This window comes from Macaca thibetana, chromosome 5, assembly GCF_024542745.1.
Source record: "Macaca thibetana thibetana isolate TM-01 chromosome 5, ASM2454274v1, whole genome shotgun sequence".
Classification (NCBI taxonomy): domain Eukaryota; kingdom Metazoa; phylum Chordata; class Mammalia; order Primates; family Cercopithecidae; genus Macaca; species Macaca thibetana.
The window spans coordinates 49,780,489-49,807,397 of NC_065582.1; the positions used below are offsets into that span (position 1 = coordinate 49,780,489).

General features: G+C 44.2%; 2 protein-coding genes across 12 annotated transcripts in view; both read left to right on the forward strand.

The window, feature by feature from the left end:
- Positions 1-26,909, forward strand: part of MAML3 (mastermind like transcriptional coactivator 3) — a 436,667-nt gene that overhangs the window by 385,912 nt on the left and 23,846 nt on the right. The gene's annotated exons all lie outside the window — the stretch shown is intronic.
- NDUFC1 (NADH:ubiquinone oxidoreductase subunit C1) overlaps positions 1-26,909 on the forward strand; it is an 829,703-nt gene that overhangs the window by 358,321 nt on the left and 444,473 nt on the right. The window contains exon 1 of one of the 11 annotated variants that reach the window (XM_050790292.1): positions 20,797-20,800. The exons of the other annotated variants lie outside the window; for them this stretch is intronic. The gene's annotated coding sequence lies outside the window, so the exon portion shown is untranslated. Of the gene's footprint in view, positions 1-20,796; positions 20,801-26,909 lie in introns of those variants that run through there. 11 annotated transcript variants of the gene reach the window in all.

Sequence of the window (26,909 nt, forward strand, 5' to 3'; positions counted from 1 at the left end):
TTTTGGTTAGAATGAATCATCTGTACCCGCTGGAAAGTTGTTGTGGTGCTCATGTTTTATTTTGTCTGTTTGTTTCTTTGGGAGGCAAAGGAATATAAATTGGGTTATAGAGTAATCACATGGACATAATAATAAAGTGGACAATAATAGTCATGTGTGTACTTGTTGTGTGTACACAAGGTATTTTTGTGAGGTGAGAAGGAGCACATACTGTTACCCCCAATTTTTCATGTGTGGGTACCGAAATATAGAGGGCAACTAGCTCAGCCTCGCACTTAACATCTCATGACATTCACTGGCTCCCACGGCCGTGCCTGCAGAGCTGGCCTGCAGGGAGATGGCACAGTGGCAAACCTTGGTCTTTTCTCAGTTCTGCTCTTCATATGCTGAGTGCCCAGATGCCAGAACCTTTACCTCCCCTTGACTTAATTTACCTCTTTATCAAAGAGAGGGGATGATTTCTAAATCACGGTAGAGGAAATGGCAGACTTGGAGTTGTCAGGAGAAGGAGAAGATCTGAGCAGTTGCCCATTCTATTGCTGTACTCCAGAGAAAGCAGCTGGGTATGGCCGGTTACCATAGGTGCCAAGCCCTATTCTGTCATGGTTTGTGGTTGTTTATTGAAGGAACCAGAAATTGTCGGCCGTTCTCTCATTGACACTACCTTGGCACCTAGAGCTTTAAAAAAAATCACTCGTGACTAGGTGCAGTGGCTCACGCCTGTAATCCCAACACTTTGGGAGGCCAAGGTAGGTGGATCACCTGAGGCCTGGAGTTTGAGACCACCCTGGCCAACATGGTGAAACCCCGTCTCTACTAAAAATATGAAAATTAGCCGGGCATGGTGGTGGGTGCCTGTAATCCCAGCTGCTCAGGAGGCTGAGGCAGGAGAATCGCTTGAACCCAGGAGGCGGAGGCTGCAGTGAGCCGAGATCATACCACTGCACTCCAGCCTGGGTGAGAAAGTGAGACTCCATCCCAAAAAAAAAAAAAAGACCATGAAGGGAGTTAATTGAGTAGTGCCTTATGAAACAACCAGTGAGACTCACTTTGTGGGAGGAGAAATAGGAAAAAGGAGGAACTAAGAAGAAATACACAACACCTTGCCCAATGTTCAGCACATAGGTGCTCGAGAGACACTTCATTCTTTTTATTTATTTATTTTATTTATTTATTTTTTGAGACAGAGTCTTACTGTATTGCCCAGGCTGGAATGCAGTGGTATGATCATAGCTCACTGAAGCCCTGATCTCCTGGGCTCAAGCAATCCTCCCACCTCAGCCACCTGAGTAGCTGGGACTACAGGCACGCACCACCACACCTGGCTCATTTTTTTAAAATTATTTTTAATGGAGACGAAATCTTGCTATGTTGCCCAGGATGGTCTCGAACTCCTGGAGCAATCCTCCTGCCTCAGCCTCCCAAAGTGCTGAGATTACCAGCATGAGCCACCACACCTGGCCAATACTTCATTCTTCATTGATGGAAAAGATTGTAGACTTCTAAGCATTTTCCAAATAAAAAAGCTATGATTTGATTTCCAACTTTTAAACATTGCATGTCCTTTGCCATTTACTACATTCTCCAAAATAACCTTGAAATGAAGGAGGCCACCCTTAAAATATTTCAGAGGCTGAAAATATGATTATTACATTGAAATCCTTTAGCCTAGGTAATAGTTCTTTAACTTTGCACTTTCAGGCCCAGTAAAGCCAAAATCAGGGTAACCAATGTCATTTTATAAAATGCTAAAACCCTAATTGCAGTTCCTTTTTTAAATTATGTTAAAGATTACTTAACAACATTAGACAGTGCAGAAAAGAAGCAAGGGAAGCATTCATAATCCTACCATCCTAAAACAACAAGTAATTTCATTTTAATATTCCCTTCCAGTTTTAGACAATGTGCATACATAGTTTTGTCCCTGTGCCCCGCAGTGATCATCATGGGGAACTTATCATTTTTTACCAGATATAACATGTAAGGCAGATGAGAGGGAGATGAGAACCAAAGAAAATAAATAATAATCCCTTCAGTGAATGGCAGCCCAAACAGCAGCTGTTAGTAGGGCTGCCTAAGATAAGGTAGGCATCTCTGTCCTCCCAGCTAGGAGTACCGACCAGCCTGGGGGACGAGTCCCAGGGTAGGCACTGGTGATAACTTCATAACTATTCACATCAAGGCTGGGCCCACCTCAGCCTCAGCCCCTGCTTCCCCATGAACCCAGGCCCAGCCCTGCATTGGGAGCTGCCCGGAGTAGGTGCAGTCGCTGAAGCAGGAGTGTGGCCGCGATGCCGGCAGTGAGCCACGCCGAGCTTGAAAGCAAGCGGACTTGCTGTGGCAGCTGCTGCTCTCAGTGGGTTGCGGACAGTGCTTTTACCTGTGGAAGATGGCACCACCCCACAAAAGAGAACACACTCAGTGTCTGTGCACAGCACTCCCTTATCACTGGGAGATTTGCTATTCTTTCCCCGCGTTTCCAGTAGAATGCCCAGTAACAACAGCAACCACATCCTCCATCAGGTTTCAGGCTTTTCGGAGTCAACAGAGTGCTCTCGCATGCATCAGCTCACTAGATCTGCACAGCAACTTCAGGAGGCCACCAGGGTGGTCTCTATCAGCGCCACATCAGGCAAAGGGGCAAGTGAGACTTGGAAGGATGAGACAATGTCCTCAGTCACAGAATGAAAGTTCAGTGGCTCTCGGACCTACTGGCCATTGGGGAAAGGGTCATAGCCTCCTCTGCCCGGCAACATGTAGGGGTACAGATGTCCCCTTGTCCATGCTGTTTAGCAAGCAGCCCTGCCAGGCATGTGCACAGGAATAAGTAGGGAGCTTTCTAGCCGGGCATTGGTGAGCAGGGCGTGGAGCTGCTGATAAGGGAGTCTAGCAAAAGGATGTTTAAAAATAAATGAGTCCTGCCCACGATGGAAAAGGTTTGCTCGTCAGCAGGACTGCTTGTCAGCAGGACTACAGATTCACGTATGCAGTGTCTTTTCGGTGCTACCATTTCTGTCTTGTGTTATTGAAAAATAAATATTGATTACTGCTACTTCAGTTTGCTCGGCTTAAGAAAGCTATTTATTTTTGAAAAGTGGCAAAGTGAGGAAATGACTTTCTTCACTTGGCATGGCTTCTGACACAGTTTTTGGAATCTCAGAGCCTACCCTCTACCCCTTCACCCATTTCTTGTGGGTTTAGAAAAGGCATGTCAGTTCAGTATTATTTTAGCAACAGAAGCACTTCCACTTTGGCTATTTTTAGCGCGTCAGGTGCCCTCTGCCTGCCATGAACTTGGTATATTCAAGTGTTTAATTCAGCGGCCTCTCATTTGAAAGGGAGACTGTTCCAGCACTCTGCCCACCATAGCTCCACTTTTACAGCTGCTCGTAAATTTCTGAACATGCAGAGATATCTTTAGCTGTGACTCCAGATATTTCCTGTTGAGCTGCAAGATGCAATCCTGCAAGCACACTGAGGCTAAATATACCCTCTCAGTCCAGGACTCAGCCAAATAAACAGGGGCAGCATCAACATGATTTCTTTAATCCAATGCTGAACAGGTTTTTTTTTTTTTAGTTAGATTAATTAAGCAATTCTGTTTATTTTGGCAATTGAAGTCATTTCAGCTTCCCCTGAGCTTTTAACACCTAAGCATCATTTTCTCTCCTGATTCAAGAACTGACCAGAAGCCCTGGTGGAGGGAACTCACATGTTTGAATACCGTGTGCCTCTTCAGCTCCGTACTTCTCGTCGGTTTAACAGATGGCCCCCTCAGCAGCCGACTCTGAGCAGCTGTCCTGTTCATTCTCACAGAATCCAGACTCCTCTTCAGCTTTGCCTAGGGCCTTAGCCATTCAAGGGAGAATAAACTCTAGGATTCCCTATCAGGAATGTATCCTTTGGGGACTTGACAAAGGAAAAGAATGTTAAAATCTTTCCAGGTTTAATCCTGTGGCAGGAGGAATCTCCTCTCTAGAGTTAAGTTCTTGTCTGCAAGGGATGCATGACCTTTTAATCAGACCCTAAAAAATTAGGTTGTCATCCCTGGATAAGTCCCTACGTTTCCCAGAGAAAGTTCCATTCCTCCTGAATCTTTAGGACAAGCAGTATCCACCAAATATCACTGGTCAGTTTCCCTCTAACCAAGATCAGCCAATTGCAGGCCTTCATAGACCAGGAAGACACTATGCCAGGAGAAGCCAGAGGAAGCAATGTCAGGAAGCCTAACTTTGGCATATAGACAACCAAATCTGCACACACACCTCCACTGCAGCCCTCCTTAGAGAGACCATGGGCTGTGCCTGGCCACACCCCACCAGATTAAACCCCCCTCAGATGGTTGTTAGGGTCAACGAGGTTTACAGAGAACAGTTTATTCTCACCCATTTTCTACCTGCCTCTTATCCAGGATTCACTGGGGTTATAAGTTTTGGCCATGAGTGTAGCAGTGGAGCCTCCTGTGACACCTGCATGCTTTCTCGAGGAGGCCTGCCTGCAAAGATAAGTTTTGGATTACCATTGAGGAAATCAGTTCTTCGATTCTCTCCTTTGAATGTCCTTTTTTTGGTTTATGATGCTGAATATTTCTGTAACTCTTTGTAGGTTGGGGGCTTCTTTGGGGACTGTTACTGTTTGGCAAACACTATTACTCATCAAAGTGTATTAATCAGGGCCAGCCACAAAATCTAAGGTATTATAAGCAGTGGGCTTGAAAAATCAACAAGACAGGAGAAAAAGAAATACAAATGAATGATAATCACAATCACTGTCCCTTATTCATGCATGCTAGGGCCAAGTGCTCTAAGCGTGTTACATATAGCAACTTAGGAAGCCTCACAAAACCCTGTGAGGTTGCATCCTTTCTGTTCCCATTCTTCCTTCTTAGGTACCCATTGTATCCCAGGCACTGGGCTAGACACGGGGGATATAGTGATGAATTAGATGGACAAGGCCTTGCACTCATGGAACAGAGGACATGCATGGTAATGAAACATACAATGCACAAATAATTTCTAGAGGCCAGGGACTAGTTAGGATTCTGCAGCTCGAACAAGAGTCCTTCATCCTTACAAGTTTGTGCACATGGCATAGAAGCCCCTAGAAACTCACACTGGACTCTCTGGGCTCTCGGTCTGTCCAGCCTCTCTAGCCTGACTTCCTCCTGTCTCATGCCCTGTGCTTCACAATCCAGCAACATAGAACTGCTTGTCCACAGGGCTGTTTTTTACCTTCCTTACTTTGCTAATGTTGTCCCTCTTCCTCTAACGCATTACTTAACCAATTCCCACACAGCTTCCAGGATCTACTCCCAGAGAAAACTCTCCCTGGCTCCCCTTGACCCAGCCAGGCTGGGTTAGTTAAACTTCTTTTGTGATTCCTGAGTCCCCCGTGCTAATCTCTATCACTGCACTTGCCTCACCGTTTCACAGGCATGTGTTGAGGGGCCTGTTTCTCACTAGCCTAGGTGCTCCCTGGGGATATAGTTCATTCATCTTTTTAGCCCCTGTCAAGTAGCACACTTCCTGACCTGCAGAGTGCCATCACCTGCAGAGTGCCATCAGTGAATATTGCTGGTTGAATATGCATCTGTGCATGAGACTGTGCCTTCTGTGCTCTAGTGGAGAAGGTTAGGAATTGGGGGACTCTCTGTCCTATCTAATCGTCATGAATGGCATGAAAGGGAGCCTAGTGAGGTCCAGCAGTAGAGGCTGTAGCTGTTGGAGCAGGGAGGAGGAAAAAGGGGAGCAACTGTGAAAACCTCTCCAATTCCCCTAACAGCCCCGCCCCAGACTCTCTTTGATCACTTGCAGTGGTGGGAAATGAATCAACCTCTTCCATGGTCCATTCTGTAGAAAAGTTTTACCTTCTGTTAAACAAACTTGGCTGAAGACTTTTAGAAAGCTGTCCTCTAGGGCCGGATGTAGTGGCTCATGCCTGTAATCTCAGCACTTTGGGAGGCTGAGGCAGGTGGATCACCTGAGGTCAGGAGTTCAAGACCATCCTGGCCAACATGGTGAAACCCCATCTCTACTAAAAAATTCAAAAATTTGCCAGGTGTGATGGTGCGTGCCTGTAATCCCAGCTACTCAGGAGGCTGAAGCAGGAGAATCACTTGAACTCGGGAGGCAGAGGTTGCAGTGAGCCAAGATTGCGTCATTGCACTCCAACCTGGGCAACAAGAGCAAAACTCCATCTCAAAAAAAAAGAAAAGAAAAGAAAAGAAAGCTGTCCTCTAGAACAACAGAACAATTTGACTCTCTTTTCTATATAACAATTCCTCAAGTATTTCAAGAGTTGTCACGACCATCCTGTAGTCATTTTTCTTTCCTAAATGATTCTAGTTGTCCAGCTATTTCTCACTCTCATGTCACACCACTCTGGATACACTCTAGCCTCTTGGTATCTCTTTCAAAATGTGGTGTCCTGAGCTGAACAATATTCCAGATGGCTTCTGATGGGTATAGAATATAGTAGTACAATTTCTTTCCTGAATCTGTAGCTTAAGTTCAAATTCACATGTTTTACAGCCTCATCACTTTGTCAGTTCTTACTGTTCCTTTGGGCAATGAAGCTCCTTGGTGTTCCGCATACAACGAACTCTTGTCTGGCCACATTTAATAATTATAATAGCAGCTTCCAGTTATTGAGCTTCCAGTCCTGTGCCCAGGAGCCAGGTGCTGTGCTAAACATGGTGCCATCAGTCCCTTACTACACTGAGGCTGAGTGAGGTTAAGTAATTTTCCTAAAGTGCTGGGATTACAGCCCAGCAGACCGATTCCAAACCCCACGTTCTATCTATCCCGCTTCCCTGCCTCCCATCCTGAACTTTTGTAGGTGGTTTCTTGCTCACCTGAATTCTAGATTTACCTGTGTTAAGTTTGACCTGAGTTTCTGCTCAACTCTCAGCATCTTGGAAACTCCACAGGGAGAATTTAGCTCATCTTTTCAGGTTTGTATCATTGTATCTGCTGTCTTCATCTATGTCAGTGACAGTGCCTTATCACTCCCCATTAGAGAACTCTTTCTAGATTGACACCAATCTGGGTACCAGTAGGACCAGACTTTCAGCCAGCTTCCATGGAACCTACTTTTGACTTCTATGCACTGTTTTCCATCTTGTCCAAAGTCGTCATGAGACAGTTTGCCAAATACCGAGTTGGTTTGAGAAGTATCATATATGTGGCATTCCCCTACTATAATCAGTTAACAGCAGTAAGGAATAGTGGGAAAGGTGGCCTCTTTGTTTTATGTATTTTCAGAAATCCTGTTTAATCTTTTGTCCTAAAACTTTGCAAGAAATCAATATCATGTTCACCTTTACCCCCTGTGTGAAAGTGGGCTATTGCCTTGCTTCTCTTCATGGTTCATTCCAGTATTCCATTATTTATTCATTCTCAATATTAACAGTGTTTCCATAACCACAGATGCAAAAAAAATTTTTATCTTAAATCATTTTCCTTTTCCCAAAAATTTTAAAACAACGCATACTTCTTATAGAAAAATCAAAATAGGTAAAGAAAGCACAAAACAAGGTTGCCTAACAATCCTAGAGATAGCCTCTAACATCTGCAGTTCTTTTAATAACCTTGAGAGCAATTTGCCTAGGTGCTAAAACAATTTATGGCCAAAACCCAGAGTTGGTCTTCCACACCTAGAGCAGGGACTACAGCCTAACAGCAGCTAGAAAAATTGTAAGGGAGAGATGCTGGTTCAAGGTGAGGAGTCAGGCCGGGCTCTGGGGCAAGGGCAGGATGGATGTGGAGGGGTAGGAAGCAGGAGTTCCCTGCCACGTGAGCCCCACAGGCTCCAGCCTGTTCCAGCAGGTTCATTCTGTTTCTGCTGCATACTTCAGTATGTTGATATTCAAGGCAGTATACTGGAGTCCCCCATCCCTCTGGATGTTGTTTCCCTGGGGGAGTCACCGGACTGCTCCTCTGCTGTGGCTCTTCTCTTTCTGTCATAACTGCTGTGCCCTGTACCATCCAGCTGGAGAGTTTTATCTGGACACATTTCTCTCTTCCCCTCAAACGTCAGTTTGAACATCAGGGATCGGAGGAGAAATCACATGGGCGAGAAGGTTCTTTCTGGGTGACTGTGATTTGTTGGACATCTGTCTCCCAAGTACATGATGTTCATTTTAGAACCAGTCTCAGCCAATCACTGTGATTTTTCACAGATGGATGGATGGACAAACATCTAACAAAATGTCTTGTAGATTTTCATCAAGAGAGGTTCAGGTGCCACGATGCCCAGAGGTCCCTTCCAGCTCAGTGGTTCTTTGAGTGTGTGATTGATATTTTGGAAACAGGGATATCACTTGGTGTATTTGTCAGTGACTGGCGATCTTCAGGAAACTTTAGTTTGGTCCAGGAAAAGCCTGGAGGAAGATGTGACTAGTTTAGAGGAATTTGGAGAAGAGACAAGCTAGTCATCAGATGACATGGATAAGGTGGAAAAGCCAATTCTGAGACAGTTGTTGCTGGAAAATAAACGGGGGCATCAGGAGAGGACCAGAAGTGTTCGATAATATACCGAGCATACTCCTGCAGCCGAACATGGCTGGAGGGGAAGCAGGAAATCTGCTGTAACTCTCATGTCAAGAGCTTGGCCCCAAAAGGCCACAATAGGTCATACAAATGGAGGTTTCAGACCCAGATCAAAGTGTGTGTCTGGTATCAAATGAACAGCTGGGCATACATCACTCTTTCTGGCCACTTCTGCACACACAGATCAATAACAATCAGCTGTAGTAGCCATATCTTAAAATATTAACAAAAAAACGTTAAAAGATATATTCAGATTCTACCGTGACTCCTTGGTTTTCTTCCTTTACACAGCAATGTATACTCAGGCCACATCTGCTGAGTAGGAAGGCACGCCTTCCTTCCCTGGATGCCCAGAACTGTGATTTACACAGGAGCCTCAGGAAATGCAGATGGCTCTCTCCCAAAACAAATTTTAAAAGTTGTCCTGAGTTGACCTGTGGAGGGTCAGGTAGGAATGTAGCAAGGTTGCAGGAAGCAGCTAATCACAGACCTATTTTCCATCATTTGTTCATCACTCAATCATTAGGTCCTAACTGCATGATAGGCACTGTAAGAGGCGAGTGAATGCAAAGACAAAGGCTGGCAAGGGACCCCCAGCCAAGGGGAGAGAAACTGATGGGCACATGGTTGTGACACAGGCAATGAGAAGGCCCGTGGAGGAAAGGCAGAAGGTGCTTTGGCTATTCAGAGAGGAAGTGACCAGCCATGCTGATGGCAGGGAGGGCTTCCTGGGTGTGATCTACTAGAGCTCAGAGTTCAAGGATGAGTAGAAGGAGTTAGCCAGGTAAAGAAGGTAGGGGGACTGGAGGCAGAGAAAACAGAGACAGGGGAGAGCAAAACAGATTCAGCCAAATACAAGTAGACTGGTAGGATCAGAGGTAGCATGGGGGCTAGCATGGTGGCCCTCAACAGATGAGGCTGGAGACGTGGGTCATGAAGTGTGCCCTGATAAGGAACAGGATTCTTTTTTTTTTTTAATGTTGTCCATGCTGGAGTGCAGTGGTGCAATCTCAGCTCACTGCAACTCCCAGGTTCAAGCAGTTCTCCTGTCTTCCTGTCTCAGCCTCCCCAGTAGCTGGGACTACAGGCTCACACCACCTCGCCCAGCTAATTTTTGTATTTTTAGTAGAGACGGGGTTTCACCACATTGGTCAGGCTGGTCTCAAATTCCTGACCTCAGGTGATCCGTGTGCCTTGGCATCCCAAAGTGCTGGGATTACAGGGGTGAACTACCATACCTGGCCAGGAATAGGATTCTTACCCTGCTGGAGTGTGAGTGTGAGGGGGAGTACTGGCAGGCTCAGGACCTGGTGGCTAGAGGGTATATTGGAGAGAAACCAGAGTGCAAAATGGACAACCGCCCAAGAGAGTAGCAGAGAGCGCCAATGGAAAGGTGACAGCCTGGACCAATGAAATGCCAAGTAGGGTGCTGTGGAGGAGCTAAAACCCCCTGATTCTGTCATAGCTTGGATATGAAGAGAGAGGGGCAGAAGACGAAGAGTCTAGGATGATCACCCTGGCTCGGACATCAGGCTAGCAAGATGGCAACAGCATATTCAGAGGCCAGGAACACAGAGGCATGAGTTTGAAACCAGAGCGCAGTGGGCAAGGTCACTGATTTCATTCTGGTTCCACAGTGAATTATCTGTTGGCTGTGATAATGCGCTTCCAAGCTGCTGTACTGGCGGGAGACTTAGTCATGCATTCATATCAGGTCCTGCAATGTTAGAGAACCTCCCTAAAAATGTTAGGGAGAAGGGCAGGAGTTTTGGCTTTGCAAAACCTGGGTGTTTTCCCAGATAATCATTCTTACTTTGGTTCTCAAAAGTATCGTGTGCTGCCATTCACAGTAACAACCATTTCACGGGTGCCAAACTGTCAGACATTAACTCAGTCCAGAGCAAGAAGTTGCAGAGGGTGTGGGGGGAATGTGCAGTGAGCAAAGAGCTGTCCGTGCTGGTAGGAGCCTAAAGCACAGCCACAACCAAGTCATTTCCAGAAACGTTTTATTATGAGCTTCAATTTGCACACTAACTTCTCCAAAGCATCTTCCCTGTGAGGTAGAAGTTAGCTAGTGCCTCAGGGTTCCTTTAAGGTTTAGACTTGGAGTCCTTGACTCTCAGGTATAATTCTTGGGATATTCCATGAGAATGCTGACAGACAACTTTTTAAGGCCAACTTTCTGTCTTCAGCCATGTGTGATTCTGTTACATAGACCAGTATACTTACTGGTTTTAGTTCCTGTGTCTTGATGGAGCATAATAAAAATCTTCTCAAAATTAAAGATCCATTTTATTCAATACCATGGACTTTAAAAGTGAATAACGTTTTATCAGTGCACATCATATTTTTCAAAATCATCAACATTTTTATTGGGTGGAGGGAGTATGGCCTTCAAAGCATACTAAACAACCAATACATTGGGATTAGAAGGTTCAAAGTAGCATTCTTCCCTGGACAACCTACATGCTTTGCTGTTCTTATACTCCCGCAGTATGTTCATGAATACTCTGCGGAAAGTTGCTTTTTTTCTTCTACTATGTGCTGCTTTCCTAATGAATTATGTAGATGAACAGATAACTTTTGAGTTAACTTTCACACTTAGATTTATTCTTTCCCAGACCATAGCGGGTGTTTTGACATAAGTCCTGCAGAGCTAGAAATTTGACTTCAAATTTGCAAAAACTATTTTCAACCAACTTTGGACCCCACAGTTCATTAAATGAATTAGAAATTACAGAGTTAGGTTTTTTTTTTTTTTTAAACTGTTGCCATATCTTGATCCATTGCCTAAAATTCATACAACCAGAAATTTTGGTAGAACTTCCTACTCTCTTCAGGCTGTTGCTGGCCTGTTGTAGCTTCTTCAACAGACTGCCCAGGGCCCCTGTGTTAAATGTGTCAATGTTTACTTAATGCTGACATGCAAAAGCTCACTCTTTCTTTTTCTGCTATTGTAGTAAACCATATCTAGGGACCAAAAATTAATTGGAAATCCTGAATCAAATCAATTGCCATTGTAACAAAGCGGTAGATCTTTACTGGGTTGCCACCGTTGCTGGCACAGTTTTCTTTTTCTCTTTGGTTTTTTTTTTTTTTTTTTTTTTTTGAGACGGAGTCTCGCTCTGTCGCCCAGGCTGGAGTGCAGTGGCCGGATCTCAGCTCACTGCAAGCTCCGCCTCCCGGGTTCACGCCATTCTCCTGCCTCAGCCTCCCGAGTAGCTGGGACTACAGGCGCCCACCACCTCACCCGGCTAATTTTTTGTATATTTAGTAGAAACGGGATTTCACCATGTTAGCCAGAATGGTCTTGATCTCCTGACCTCGTGATCCGCCCGCCTCGGCCTTCCAAAGTGCTGGGATTACAGGCGTGAGCCACCGCACCTGGCTGGCACAGTTTTCTTAAATCCACATTGCTGAGGTAGTGGGAGGTCCAAGCCAAATAAGGAGCAGGCTTTCTCCAATGTCGTTCCCAGTGTGTTTCACTCCCAGAGTCTACAGGTGCTATTCCGGCTTACGGCTATTGAAATATGGAACAGCAAACCGGCTGTCATTCATAAGGATTGGTGCCGGCCAGCTGGCCAAGCCAGCTACAGGAATAAAGACGTGCCTTTTCACTCTGATACACGGGGGCCGTGCTGTGAGCAGACAGGTGAAGAATCTCAGGTGACAACCCCGGGGAAATGGTGTTTGTGGCATTCAGGCATTCGCCACCCCGAAGAGGCAAAGCAACAGACATAGGATGTGAGCCTGCTGATTAAGGAGAACAGAGGCCGACCGTGCCTGCTCCTGGGGCTTTGGGCAGAGGAAGAGAAACTGAGGGGAAAGCTTAGATGACTATATGTTATAAATAAACTTTAAATAATTTTAAAAATTAATTTTATTTACAGTGTCTTGTTTATTAGGAAAGAATCATGAAGAATCACAATTGCACTGGGCTGGTCATTTTTAAAAAATTGAACCTAAAGTATAATCCAGAGACCCTTGTGTATTCCTGATGGAAGTGTAAATAGACCACATCTTTCCAGAGGGTATTTGATAATATGTACCAAAACAGGAGCCTTAAACACATTCATGCTCTTTGACACAAAATTTCTACTTTTAGGAATTTATTTGAAGGGAACAATCAGATGTACATAAAAGTTTATGTACAAGAATGTTCATTTCAGCATAAAGTAGTGAAAATTGAAAATGATTTAAATGTTCAACAGTAGGCAATTGGTTAAATAAATGATAACATCTTTATACAATGGAGTAATATGCAACTATGATCTTTGTCTTGTTTGAATGAATGTTTTGGTAGGCAATACGTTGAGTGATTATCATTTTGTGGTAATGATTAGCAGTGATTTTGCTTTTCCATTTTATATTTTTCTGTTGTCCACATTTTCCATAGTGGATAAATTTATAATCAAGAAGAAAACAATGTTTAAAGAACTATAAGAACATAAACATGTGATTAAAATTAGTGATTTTTTACATTTAAAAAATCACCCATAATTGACCTCCCTAATACACCTTTGTTTTGCATATTTATATTGTTTGCCTTATGCACTTATTTAAGTTTTGCTGTTTCAGTCATAGGCCATATGCCAGTTTATATGTTACTATTCAACTAATATGTTAGTCTATAATTATCACATTCATAACTTTATAACATTACAACATATTAATGTACATGTGCATAGTAGGTAGTATTAATTCTTAATTCTTCCTTGGGCAAAGAGGGTTTTCGTTAACTCTCACCCCTCCCTCCACCCCAGTCTCCAGACAGAGTTAATCATTCCCTTATCTGTCTTTTGCTCATTTCCATTTGTCTCCCTTCTGATGTAGGAGTTACTTGAGGGCCAGCTATACCCGTGTGTCTTGGTAGCCATGGTGTCCAGTGCTGTGTCTGGCATATGCATGAGAGAAAGGAGAGATGGATCCACAGATGGACAGACAGAAGAAATGAGTGGGGCTAAGCTTTGATAGTTTAACATCTGTTTGACTTGAGTAACCTTGTAAACTTATTAATTCTCACCTCAGCCTCAGGGAAGTATGTAGGGAAGGAGCATAAAAGATCTGCAGTTGCTCTAGTACAGATATTTTTCCCTTCACTTGATTTGTAAAATTATATTTTATTTTCATGATAGTTTTAGACTTGAGGTTATAAAGGCCTGCTTATAATAGTTCTCCTACCAGCCTCTGAAACTCATCTTTAACTTTTTTCTGTCAGAATTTTCTCCATCATGTGTATTTATCACGTTCCTTTCCAAATTTGTATCAATACCCATAATAGTTAAAATGCTCCTAGCAAAAAATAAATAAATAAGAAAAGAAAAAAGCAAAGGAAGGCAGGCTGCTTAATGGGTACAGAGTTTCTGTTTAAGATGAAAAAGTTCTGGGAATAGATCATGGTATGGATCACACAACATTGTGAAGTACTTAATGCCACTGAATTGTACACTTAAAAGGAGATAAAATGATAAATTTTATGTTATGTATATTTTACCCCAATGAAAAGGGAAGGAAGGAAAATAGGAATTGAGTGGTGTGGAGCCCACTCTTTCTACAAATCTGTTTTTCACTAGCTGAGCCCTCTCCTGAAACAGGATTCAAGACAGTCGTAAGTCTTTTTGAAGACAGGAAGAATAAATTCTTCAGGTTTGTATTGTATCCTATTATCTTGACCTAGCAAATAGGTTCAAAAAAATCACCCCAGCCTGCAAAAACCTCGCCATCCTATTTTCTTTCCCCCTGTTAGCTCTTCCCAGTGTCACCACAAGGAAGTGGCTAATGACATAGCATTAACAGCCTGAAGAACTATGGTTATCAATGTAGAGGGACATTTTTTCCCCTTAAAATTATTGCCTGCCTCTAGCTTTTTTTTCTTCTAGAATCGAGCTAAAATCATTTAGGTGTTACTGCTGCGATCTTCGAGTGGCCACGTTACTTCTTATCTGTACGCATGCTCTCTCAGGAGAAATATGTATAAATGCTATGTGGTAAAGATTTTTTTTATTATCATTTAGAAAAATACAGAATGTATTGATGCCAAGCCTTCACTGAATGAAGACATAAGAGAGAAGTCCTGGCTTCCAAAGCTTCCCGTGACCTGCCAGCCACTTTCCCAGCCATCTTCTTTTTGACCCCAAAGAAGAGGGTAGGGAGTGGTTATCACTCACCCCCTCTTCATAGGTGGGGTTGTGAGCACAGAGAGAGCCAGGCTAGGTCCAGGGTGGGTTCCACACACTGGAAGAGGAGTTAGGTCCGCCATGCTAGACCTGGTGGTTGTTTAGGAGCCTAGTCCCAGGCCTGCGCCCATGCAACCACAGGCCTAAATATCATATCTCATTGATCCTAAGGATCCTGATTTTTACATCTGTGAAGTCAGGATGCATCTTACAATTGATGGCATACCATAGTTCTGTAGGGTGCTTTTTTCTTTCTTTCTAGTAGTACATAACATGAGCCTTAAAATTTATGAGTCTTAAAGCTAATGAAATAGGAATTACTAGGGAGAACCTACAGATAGCCATCTGTAACATTTTGTAGAAATTGCTGAAGTATCTACCTGCAAGGAAAGTTAGAATTTGAATCCCAAAGTCACAGTCAAGAGAAAAGATAAGGCTATTCCAGAGTTAGGCAGTAATGATAAGCTTCAGATTTCTGCTGCTGGGCTCAGACCATAGTAGTAATAAATGCAATACAGGCTTCTTTTTATATGGAGGCTCCTTGGAGGTCTCTGCTTTAAATGTGTACCTTTCTTTATCAAAAGGAGCTATATTATAACCTTACATGCAGACACTATAAGAAATAAGAATGGATACTTTGTGGATTAGAGGTCAACGATGTCATTGTAACTCCATGGCTTGCTGTGGGCAAAATTGTGACCTGGGCTGAGTGTATTCCAGTATCCTCTTTCCTCTCCCCTCCAGGCACAAGGTCTACCCACTGGCTTCCTGGGGTCCGTCAAACCCACTCATCTGTGTACCACCCCTTAGAACCTAAGCACTATTTAGGGTTAGGGGCTGTTGTGGGTTATATATACAGGTTGAGCATCCCTAATTGGAAAAACTGAAATCCAAAATGCTCCAAAATCCAAAATTTTTGGAGCACTGACTTGATACCACATGTGGAAAATTTCACACCTGACCTCATGTGATGGGTCACAGTCAAAATGCAGTCAAAACTTCGTTTCATCCACAAGTTATTTAAAATATTGTATGGAATTACCTTCACACTCTGTGTATAAGGTGTATATGAAACATACATGAATTTTGTGTTTAGACTTGGGTCCCATCCCCAAGATACCTCATGAAGTATATGCAAATATTCCAAAATCCCAAGAAATTCATAATACTTCTGATCCCAAGCATTTTGGATAACGGATACTCAACCCGAATATGTTAGACTACTCCAAGTAATATTTTAAGTTTCATAGTAATCTCCTAGAAAATCTAAACCCAAATGGGAAAATGTTATATTTGGACAGGGACATGGGAGAGAGATTTTTCAGAGGCATTTTGTTATTTGGCAAATAGCTCTGGGCAACTACCCACCCCATCTTTCTTTGCCTACTCTGCAGGCCAGATCCAGAGTTAGACCCTGAAGACAGACGACTGACCTTCAGGTCTAACGGTCTCTAAGTTGAGGAAAAGAGTGATTGAATCACAGAAGGCAACTTGCCAGGTGTTCCAAATAGGAGTAGACCTCTCCACTCCCACTACCCATAAAAGAATACTCATTTTCAACTGAGGCCTAAGTCAGAAATGTAAAAGCAAAACAAAAACCCTTCTTCTGAAACCTCCTCCCATTCCAGTTTTTAAAAGGGGAGAGGGTAGGAGGTACTGATGAGACCTGAAGATGAGAAATGCTAGGATGAAAATCTATCACTGACTTTTGAAATTCAAAATAGAGTGCCTTAGGAAGGCCATTTTTAGGTAAAATATACAAAGAAAGTAATTGAGCCTAAAGAGGGCCTAACTACCTCTTTAAATTTTTATTTTTATCAGCTGCAGGAGGGTAGACTTCTTCACTGGGGTCAGGCAGAGTGAATAACGGAGGAGTGAATTCCAGTGTGTCAAGTTTCATCACGTGGCGTAATATGGTTCAGATACAGCTCAATCAGTAACTCTCAAATTCAAAGAGGACTTAAGGCTTAATATCTCCAAAGAACAAAGAGAAGAAAGCCCAAAACTGCACGAAAGGCCATTTCTAGAGTCCACCTGGTTTGCATTTAGTGCAGAGGCAGCCAATGCTGAACCATCCTCAGAAGGAGGACTCACGACCCACCGCCTAGGAGGCCTGTCTCTCCCTCTGATGGGTTGATTTTATTGAAGCTAGAGAGTGACCCGCAGGGGATGCTGTGTTGATTCTGAAGCTTCTAATGCCACCTAGGAAGGACTGGGGAATTATCACCCCTTCTTCCCTGTCACTTGGAGCTATGGGAGGCACCCAGGGGATCTGAACCCTCCCTTCCCCTTCACTTAGCATTGAAGTATCATGTGGGCAATAAGCTACCTTATCTTGGGGGTTTGGAATTCTTGCAGATGAATTCCAAAGCACTCTGCCATTCAGAGTTTCTTGTGTGTTTCACGGCTGTGTTTGGCATCCTATTGGCACTTCAGGGTACAATCAAATTCACTGTCACTCTAGTGACATGAATAATCCATCCATATTAATGAAATGATAGCTGTTCCTTGCCATCTCTTTTCTTATTCTTAAGTTGATTTCAAATAACATGAATTCCACTTTCGGCAGAATAGGGTTGGGGGTTCTTATTCATCTCCACTATGAGAGTTGAGAGGGGGACAAAGAGATAATGGAATGATGGTGATGTAGAATAACTGTAAAATAATTACTGCATTGCTCAAAACTCTGTATTATTCATCTATGTAGTGAGAGCTCCTGTTTGGTACCACACTTGAGTGGCAACCTCACCAATTAGCACTGCCACCGCGGGTCTGTGAATTGCATGTGAAAATAGAATTTGTCCAGAAGTGCTCATGCAAATTGTGCAACACAAATGTGGCCTCCATGTCAAGTCCTTTCACGTGTTCTGACAGACTCATGTCTTTCCAGATTTCTCTGATCGGCACCCCCCACCCCCTTGACAGTTACCAGAGCTCATAAGCCAAAGGAAATAGTTCCTGTTGCCATGAATACTGTGTCTGTGGTGAGGTTTATGAGCTGCTCCTAGGGCTGGGTTTTTGCCTGAGAAAACAATCAGATTTTCACTTAGATCTGCAAGAAAGCAGATTAGGAAGGGGATATATGCAAATATCTATGTTAATGCCACCAAACCTATAACTTGGCCCCATGGTGCTTGTGTAGCAGTTCTCTTAGAGAAAACTTTTTTTGCATTTAATGTATGTTTCATGTTTTTGAAATCTGTGTTAATGCAAAGAAACCTGGAAAGCAAAAGCATTAGGTCAAATATGAACTTGGCTACAATTTTACATAATTGGGGTATATCTTTGTGAACATAGAAACTGTACATTTATAAACCATTCTTTGCCTTTTCTCAATTTGAAGAAATTTCCAGTCTTTCCTGAGGAAGAAAATATTTTTTTCCATTTGAGCTCTGTTTAGAGCTTTTAGATTGTTTTTATTTGGCAGTTTGTGGGGGACCAGATGGGAGGGAAGAGGTGCCCTCTGGAACTTCAAGGACATGTGCAGCCACAATCATGCCCACACTCTGTTCACCAAAGAAGCAGGGTCAAAATGGTGTGCATGCAAAGAGAAGCCCTAAGAGAGGCTGTCTTTGGAGGCCAACGAAGCAAAGCCAGGTTGAATTTGCAGACCTTGAAAATGGCAGCTGGCAAAATACCTGGTCAGGCTGAGACCTTCTTTCACTTTTCCCTGCCTTTCTACCGTTCAAAACCTCAGGAGCAGTTACTTGAAATTGCTCAACTTTCCAAAGCTAGTTGCATTCAGACTGAAAGAAAAAAAGAAATTTTACCCCAATCGTGCTTTTGCTCCTTACCCCAGAAAGATACAGACTATAGAAAGCACAGCTGTGGTCAAGCCGGACCTCATCTTGATTAGGGGGACTGAGCTGGAAGTGTCCTCCCAGCCAGGGTCTGTTCTTGGCCTCTTCTCAGCCTGACCTTTCCCCAGCAGCCTCCTGCTCCTTCAGTTTCACTCATTTCCATTGATGCATTTTGTCCTCTTCTCTTCCCGTTGTTGTATGGTTTGATGTTCAGGACCAGAGATCCTTTCTCCAGTTGGTTCTCAATCTGAGCTCCACTTCTTTCCATTTCTAGACCCTCCTCCTGGTATTCAGGTCCCTTAGCGCCTCTATTTTGGGGTGTAAGCCTGTTTCTCTGAAGCCCCTGAAGGGAAAGAGATAGGCATCTTGGTGACCAGCCTTAGAAACCCCAGCCTAGGGAGTGTCTTCTCTTATGGCCCAAGTGCTCCAAACCTCAATTTCCATCTTCCTGTTTAGCTCCTGGACAATGTAAAGAGATGGAGGCCCTCTTAGAGCCTGTGAGTATCTGGAAGCTGAATGTACCATGGGCAGTGTTCCCGTGAATTTGTTTTCCCATCCCCCTTTCAAAGTCCCACCACCTCTATATGTGCATTCTTTTACTTTTTTTTTTTTTTTTTTCCAGACAGTCTTGCTCTGTCCACCCAGGCTGGAGTGCAGTGGCATGATCTTGGCTCACTGCAACCTCCACCTCCTGGGTTCAAGCAATTCTCCTGCCTCAGCCTCCCAAGTAGCTGGGATTACAGGCACCCACTACCACGCCCAGCTAATTTTTGTGCCCAGCTAATTTTTGTATTTTTGGTAGAGACGAGTTTCACTGTATTGATCAGGCTTGTCTCAAACTCCTGACCTCAGGTGATCCAGCTGCCTCAGCCTCCCAAAGTCCTGGGATTACAGGCATGAGCCACTGTGCCCGGCCTATATGGGCATTCTTGTTACTCTTAATAAGTATCAGTAATAAAATGATGTGTGCAAGGAATTTTTTTTTCTTTTTTGAGAGGGAGTCTCGTGCTCTCGCCCAGGCTGGAGTGCAATGGCACGATCTCGGCTCACTGCAACCTCCACCTTCCAGGTTCAGGCAATTCTCCTGCGTTAGCCTCCCAAGTAGTTGGGATTACAAGCACACACCATCACACCCAGCTAATTTTTGTATTTTTAGTAGAGACAGGGTTTCGCCATGTTGGCCATGCTGGTCTCGAACTCCCGACCTCAGGTGATCCACCTGCCTCGGCCTCCCAAAGTGCTGGGATTACAGGCATGAGCCACCGCGCCTGACTTGCAAGGAAGATTTTTTTTTTTTTTTTTTGAGACGGAGTCTCGCTCTGTCGCCCAGGCTGGAGTGCAGTGGCCGGATCTCAGCTCACTGCAAGCTCCGCCTCCCGGGTCCACGCCATTCTCCTGCCTCAGCCTCCCGTAGCTGGGACTACAGGCACCCGCCATCTTGCCCGGCTATTTTTTTGTTATTTTTTAGTAGAGACGGGGTTTCACCGGGTTAGCCAGGATGGTCTCGATCTCCTGACCTCGTGATCCACCTGTCTCGGCCTCCCAAAGTGCTGGGATTACAGGCTTGAGCCACCGCGCCCGGCCGCAAGGAAGATTTTTTTAAAGTTCTTCCCCACAGAATTCATTTTCTAACTAAAGAGATGCAGATGCTTGAAGGAAAGGTTTCTATCTAAAAGGTGAGGGAAAGTTGCCCGTGCTCTGCACTCTTCTCCCTCCTCCCACCAGCGCCACAAACTCTCAAGTTACATTTCCTCCCTCAGTGATGCAGAGAGTGTGGATTTGGTATAAGCTTTAAGGGTTCAAATAGATTGGTATTTCCACCCTACAGAAACCATCATTTAAGGATTGACTTCGCTGCACGTTCTGAGGACAGGGCTTCCCTCCATCCTCAACCCCTTTGCTTTTCCCAGAGCACAAGACGAAACCACTAAGAGCTGCACAGACTCAGTTGGTTCCAAACACAGGAACAGTGAGAAGCAATTGCTGCAAGCCTTGGGCCATGAAGGAAAGCCACGGCCGGTGGCCCACAATTTCTTAAGATGAACCCCCGACAAAAGCTGGCCTAGACCAGGACAGCAGATGCCAGCAACCCCCTCCCACCCCGACTCTCCCTAGGCTTTTTATTACCTTGACTTGATCAAAGGAAGGAAAGCAATCGGTCTCTCTTCAACTTGTTTAATAAAAGAAAACATAATCATAGTTTGACACATTACTTTTGGTGGGTGCACAGAAAGAATATGCTATATTAGAAAGGGAGAGAGGAGGAGAAGGGGGGAGGTGAAAGGAAAACAAATTGGCTGCCTGCGGAGGTCCAGTGTCAAACGTCTGCGGAATCTTGTTCCTTTAGATACTGTGGGAAAGACCATGGCAACGAGGGGCCCACAGAGCGAGAGAGACAGATGGGAAGATTTGCAGCCCCTCCCTGGGATTAGAAGACAGAACAAATAGGTGAAGCAATCCATTTTCCAGAGCCCAGTGGTAATTTCAGAGTGTTGTGAACCAGGGTATCTGCTTCTCCTCTGTTGTCTCGATAAGGGGTAGGAAAATTTTCAAAGGAAAGATTTTTCGTTTTTTCAGAGAAGACAGTCTCCAAGTTGGTGATATAAAACATATTTTTACCTGAAACCAAGGTATTCTTAACTTCAATCATAAATTTTCAACGGTCCAACTGGTTGTGTACTGATGAATTACTTTGTTAGAAATTATTCTTATTACCATCTCTAGTTCAGATTTAAAAGGTTGGTAGAATACATGCAATGTTAATTATCTTATAAAAATATAACATACCATTTCTGTTGCAAACAAGATTTAGCAATAAGACCAAGAGTGATTTTCTGACTTTTTAATAAAAAAATCCAACTGAGGCCGGGCGCGGTGGCTCAAGCCTGTAATCCCAGCACTTTGGGAGGCCGAGATGGGCGGATCACGAGGTCAGGAGATCGAGACCATGCTGGCTAACACGGTGAAACCCCGTCTCTACTAAAAATACAAAAAAAATTAGCTGGGCGAGGTGGCGGGCGCCTGTAGTCCCAGCTACTTGGGAGGCTGAGGCAGGAGAATGGCGTGAACCCAGGAGGCGGAGCTTGCAGTGAGCTGAGATCCGGCCACTGCACTCCAGCCTGGGCGACAGAGCCAGACTCCGTCTCAAAAAAAAAAAAAAAAAAAAAAAAAAAATCCAACTGAGAGCTTATGCTTAGGAAATATTTAGTTATCACATTTGTTATGAAGTCTACTTGTCATGAAAAGTCTTTAATTGGGCCACCATAGAACTTTCCTTATTACTTGTCAGGCCTTCTTGAAAAAAGTTGACTGAATGAAACATTTAGTAGCAGGAGAGAAAGTTAGAGAAACAAGTCAAGGAAGCACAAAAACTAAAAGGTTTCTTCTTCTCCAAGTTGTTTTGGTCACATTTCCTGTTACTGCCTGCCATCTTTCCTTCATCCCCAGGATGTATTGTTAGGGCTTTGAAAATATTCACAGTTATATACCTGCTGTTCTACTCCCCGTCAAAAACCAGGTGGTATGTTTAAAATCCTGTACACTAAATTCACATTTAAATAAATTTAGTTTTTTTATAATAGGGAAGACCAGAAAAACTAGCTTTATTTTTACCTGATTTTAAAGCAGGGATCACTGTATCTCTGCCAGGTTTCTGGTAGCCATGTGGGCTGGGCAGAGCACAATAATAAAGAAGAGAAATGAGTAGGAGGAGGTGGGACCCCAGACCGGAAAGTGACCCCAGATATTTGCACATGAGAATTCTTATTCTTGCAGGAATATGCCTGGCAGGTGCATTTGGCGTTTTTCAGTTCCCACAGTCAAGTGCCAGATCTCAGCCGGCTTCCCCTCACCTCCTGATGGGATTACCCCCATGGCTGTCTCCCAACCCTTCCTGCCCACTTTTCTTCTGATCCAGCCCCATTCTAATCTCTGCTTTACCTGACACCAGCTTAATCTCCTTAAAGTAATGCATTTAGCATTTATTCCCTTTAAGAACCTGCTGTGGCTCCTGATGGCTGATGGTCGAGTCGGCTGGCTCTGCCTGCATGCAGACCTGTCCATGGCCAGTCCCACCCTGCAAAGCTTTCTTCTCACACATCCTAGCAAACACCCCAACTTTGGGTGGCCACCTCCCTCCTTGCAGGTGGCCGCTCTCCTTCCTTCCTTCTCTTCTCACTCAAATCCAAATCTACACTTCCATCAAGGCTCCCAGTCAAGTCCCCGCTTATCCATGAAGCTCTTTCCAAGTAGAACCAGAGAAATGTTAGGGCAAGTAGAAGCCTTGGAGATTACCTGGGCTGGCTTCCTCATTTCATAAAGGAGAATACTGAAGCTTAGAAATGTTCAGTGACTTGCCTCAGGTCAAACACTGCCTAGAACTCATGTGCCTTGTATCCACATTTGGGCCTCTTTCTATGCCATACCAACGCTCTGCCCATCCCGGGTCTGCTCGGCCTGGCTGTATGGAAATCAAATGGAAACAGAACACTTGCCACACAGCTTGCCTCTTGACCAGCTGGTGCCATCCTTGAGCTCTTCCATGAAGTATACCTTGTCTCTGCACTCGGATTTCAGTCTCCCTCCAGGACAGAGGCCACGGCTGCACTGCACCGAGAGTCTAAGAGCCCCACCATAGCCCCTGCCATTGAGCTAGGGTACTGGGCCTGTGCAGACTCCTTGAGCAATCAAAGTTTTTCAAAAAGTGGGATGTGTATTCAAATTGAAAGAAAACTTTAATAGCAAAATATACATGCCACACGTCGTGTTCTAGTGCTCAGACTTCAGGAGGAGGTATACTTGTTTTCTGAGCAATATTTGCATTTTAACCATGAAGTGACTTACTCCACATAAAATCCCAAGCAAAGCTATAACCACAACCCATACTCCTGGGGGGTGGCATATCATATTAAGCAAGTCGGTTGTTTGCTTATTTGTTTTGTTTGTTTGTCTTAGCTGTGAGTGTTCTTTAAGAAAAATCAACTCTAAGATCTGGAAGCTGAAACTGAAAATGCCACTAAGGATATGCAGTGCTGCACAGCTTGAAGGGAAGGGTCTGAGGCTCCATGTTCTCAAACCAGATCCCTGAACCTCTATTAGGCCAGCCACCTTGGCAATCAATTTGACTGACCTAGTCAGCCTTCCTTATCTAAGTCTCTTAGCAGAAGTGAATCAGAGTATTCCAGACCTCTCTAGGTTCCTACCCAGGGTGTTTGTGCATCTGACTGCAGGATATATTTGGGCTGTGTCCCCAGGAAACCTCTGAGAGGTACTAAGAGTGACTGGGACCCTACTACAGCAGTGACAACTCTCTCAGTGACAATGACTGTGGCAGGACTGTATGGCCATGCTGAGAGCTCCACATGTGAGCTCTCAGCACCCTGTACATGAATGTTCACTCCTGAGGACTTACGTTTATTTATTAATGGGGACTTAGAGACCCCATCTTTCCTTCAAAATTCTCTGTGACTACATCAAAGGAAAAAGGAATCAAGATTGGCCTTGTCAACCTTTTTTATATGCTTCTAAATATGATTAAGAGGTAGTGTTCTCAAGGCCTTCTATAGAAAGTAACCTTCAGTATAAATTATCCCCTGAGAAGCTAAGGAAAATAAAGAAGAGAATCTCACTCTGGCTGGCTTTTCCCCTGTGTGGTATCCTTGGGATCCGAGAAAGATTTCAAGTTCAGTTTCTAGGTTTGTCATCCCTACTCACCCCTCCTCCACTCCTCAGCAAGTTTACAGCCGTGTATATTTAGTGTCAGCTTCCAGAAAAGGTTTGGTTGACTTGAGAAGGGTTTAATAATTGCCGATTGAGAAATTGTGTATTCTTAAAATGGGGGAGAGGATAAAGGGAAACAGAAACACAAAGGGGAAAGTAATTAGTTGGGCCAAAGAACAAGAAACTATGTCTATTAGAGAAATGGTCCAAAGGGAAGGAAGACCAGAAACAGGATCCCTAGTGTCCAGGAAGCTTTCTCAGGTTGACAAGTCTCCTGAACAGCAGGTCAGATCTCCCTGTCCTACTCCAGCATTAATCACCCTGCCCCTCCTGTTCTGATGTTATCCTCCTACAAGCAGTCACCTTGGAGAGAAGTGGTAGTGGTTGCAGCAGCTCTTAAAGGAGGCGTGTAACTTTAGGTGGAGATGTGTATGTATGAATCATGGTCATGCTGTAAAGCAGCCCGCCTGGATCTGGGAAGCAGAGCGAAGGTGGGTATGAAGTCAACTAGCTAGAGGAGAAATTACCCCAAAAAGCGTTTAGGCTTTTAGAAGGGATAAGTGGCAAAAAATATTTGGTGCATAACCCCCATCTTAGAAGGCCTCTATTGTTATAGTCAAAAAGGTGAATTTATTCCTCACTAAGTTTCCCATCACCTTCCCAAGGGCAATTATACTGTGCACAGGATAAACACAGGACGTATAAAGAATATTTATTCTAGAGTCTCGTTTCGTATTTAGCTACCAACTTAACTTTTATCCTAAGTAAAAGTGGTCATCTGTAAACAGGGATGTTTTCCCTCACATGGCTGAGGAACTGATGTGACCATTAAGAACCAAAAAAATCTGAGCTGAAAATATAGGCCCCACCTAAAGTTTCTGATTTCCTCATTATTAATAGGGACGATACTGAGAGCAAACCTTTATGAGCGCCTACTATAAGCCAAGCACTGCTGAATCATGCTTCCCAAGAAGAGTTCTGATTAAAGAGAGTGAAAAGTTTAAGATCTGTAGAGAGGATGATTTCTCATTGTTTGCAGATTCCTTTATCCCAGTTGCCATATGTATGTGTGGTGTGGAGTCAAGGGCTGTGTTAGACCTCTTTAAGTGCTATATTCTTTCTAAAACCTATTTTTATGTCTGTGTGTCTCCAAATCTTCTCAAGGTTAAGAAAATACCTGAGCCATTTCTATTTTTTGGAGTGCCCAGTTATATTTACAAAATGAAAAAATGACAATAGAGCTTTTTTTAAATGCAATGTTTTTATTTTTAAAAATAAAGCATAGGGCAATTATACTGTGCACAGGATAATCGCAGGATGTATAAAAATGTTAATTGATAATGGACTTAAAGCAGCCTGATCTAATAACAGGGCACAATTTTTTTGAGACAGGGTCTCACTCTGTCACCCAGGCTGGAGTACAGTGACACAATCACAGCTCACTGCAGCCTCAACCTCCCAGGCTTAAGCAATCCTCCCACCTCAGCCTCCTGAGTAGCTGGGACTACAGGTGCACACCACCATGCCCAGCTAACTTTTTTATTTTTAGTAGAGATGAGGTCTTGCTGTTGCCCAGGCTGGTCCTGAACTGAACTCAAGCAATCTCCCCACCTCAGCCTCCGAAAGTGTTGGGATTACAGGTGTGAGCCACCACACTCAGCTCAGGGCACAATTTAAAGCTATAAAATAGATGCTATTTTTCAATCCTCTCAGGATTTCTCAGTGACTGTATATGTAAAGTCTAGTTCGAAGAATATGTCTAAAAATCTAAACTCAAGGTTCTTGTGGATGCAAAGCCCAGGGTCAGGTGCCCTGATCCCCCATAGGCCCTCACAGACCAGGTATGAGCCCTTCTCCTACACTTGCTTCCTCTAAGAAGCTGGTTGTCAGCCACAATCTTTATATAAGGAGAAATACCAATCCCAGATTTCTAAGTGTTTCTGTTTTTCTTTCTGCTTCCTCGTGTTTTTCCCTGCTGTAAGTCCTAGCCTTCTCAAACCCCACCACCGCAGCTGGGCAGGCTTCTACTCATAGGAATGGGGACCAAGGGTGGGGAAAAGGGTAGCCCTCCTCTCAGAGCCTTAGCATCACATGGTCAAAACCGGCTTCCCACAGACCAGTTTCAGCAGTCGGGAAACCGGCAGAGCAGGCTGACATGGGCCCTCCCTCTCACAGCCTCTGGAAGGAAGGAAGCATATGGGGACACCAGAAAGGCTGCTTGTGGAAGGGCTCTTCTCAGGCAGTCAGCACTGATGTCTCTCAGCGCCCCGCCCCCCCAAGGCTGTGGAGGTTCTGGAGATGATGGCAGAAGTGCCCTCGCCTTCCCTCCACAGCATGCCCTGAGCACTCAGCTTCCCTTCCCTTCTTCCTGTCTTGTAGTGGTTGCAGCAGAGAGCTCCATTTGGCAGCGTGGTGGTGCTCTTGTCTATTAATGGAAACATTGGCCTGTCTCCCAGTATAACACAAGATAGGCCTATGCATCAGTTATGCAATCTTTGCTTTGATGACTTCATCAGAAAGGGTGGGTACAATAGGCGAGAAAGGCTCGGGTTGGGGAAAACAGTAGCTCAGGAGGAGAAAAGAAAAAAATCTCCCTAGCAGCTGAAGACAGCTGAGACTGCTCCCCTCCCTATTTTTAAATCAAGGAAAGAAAGGTAGCAAACATA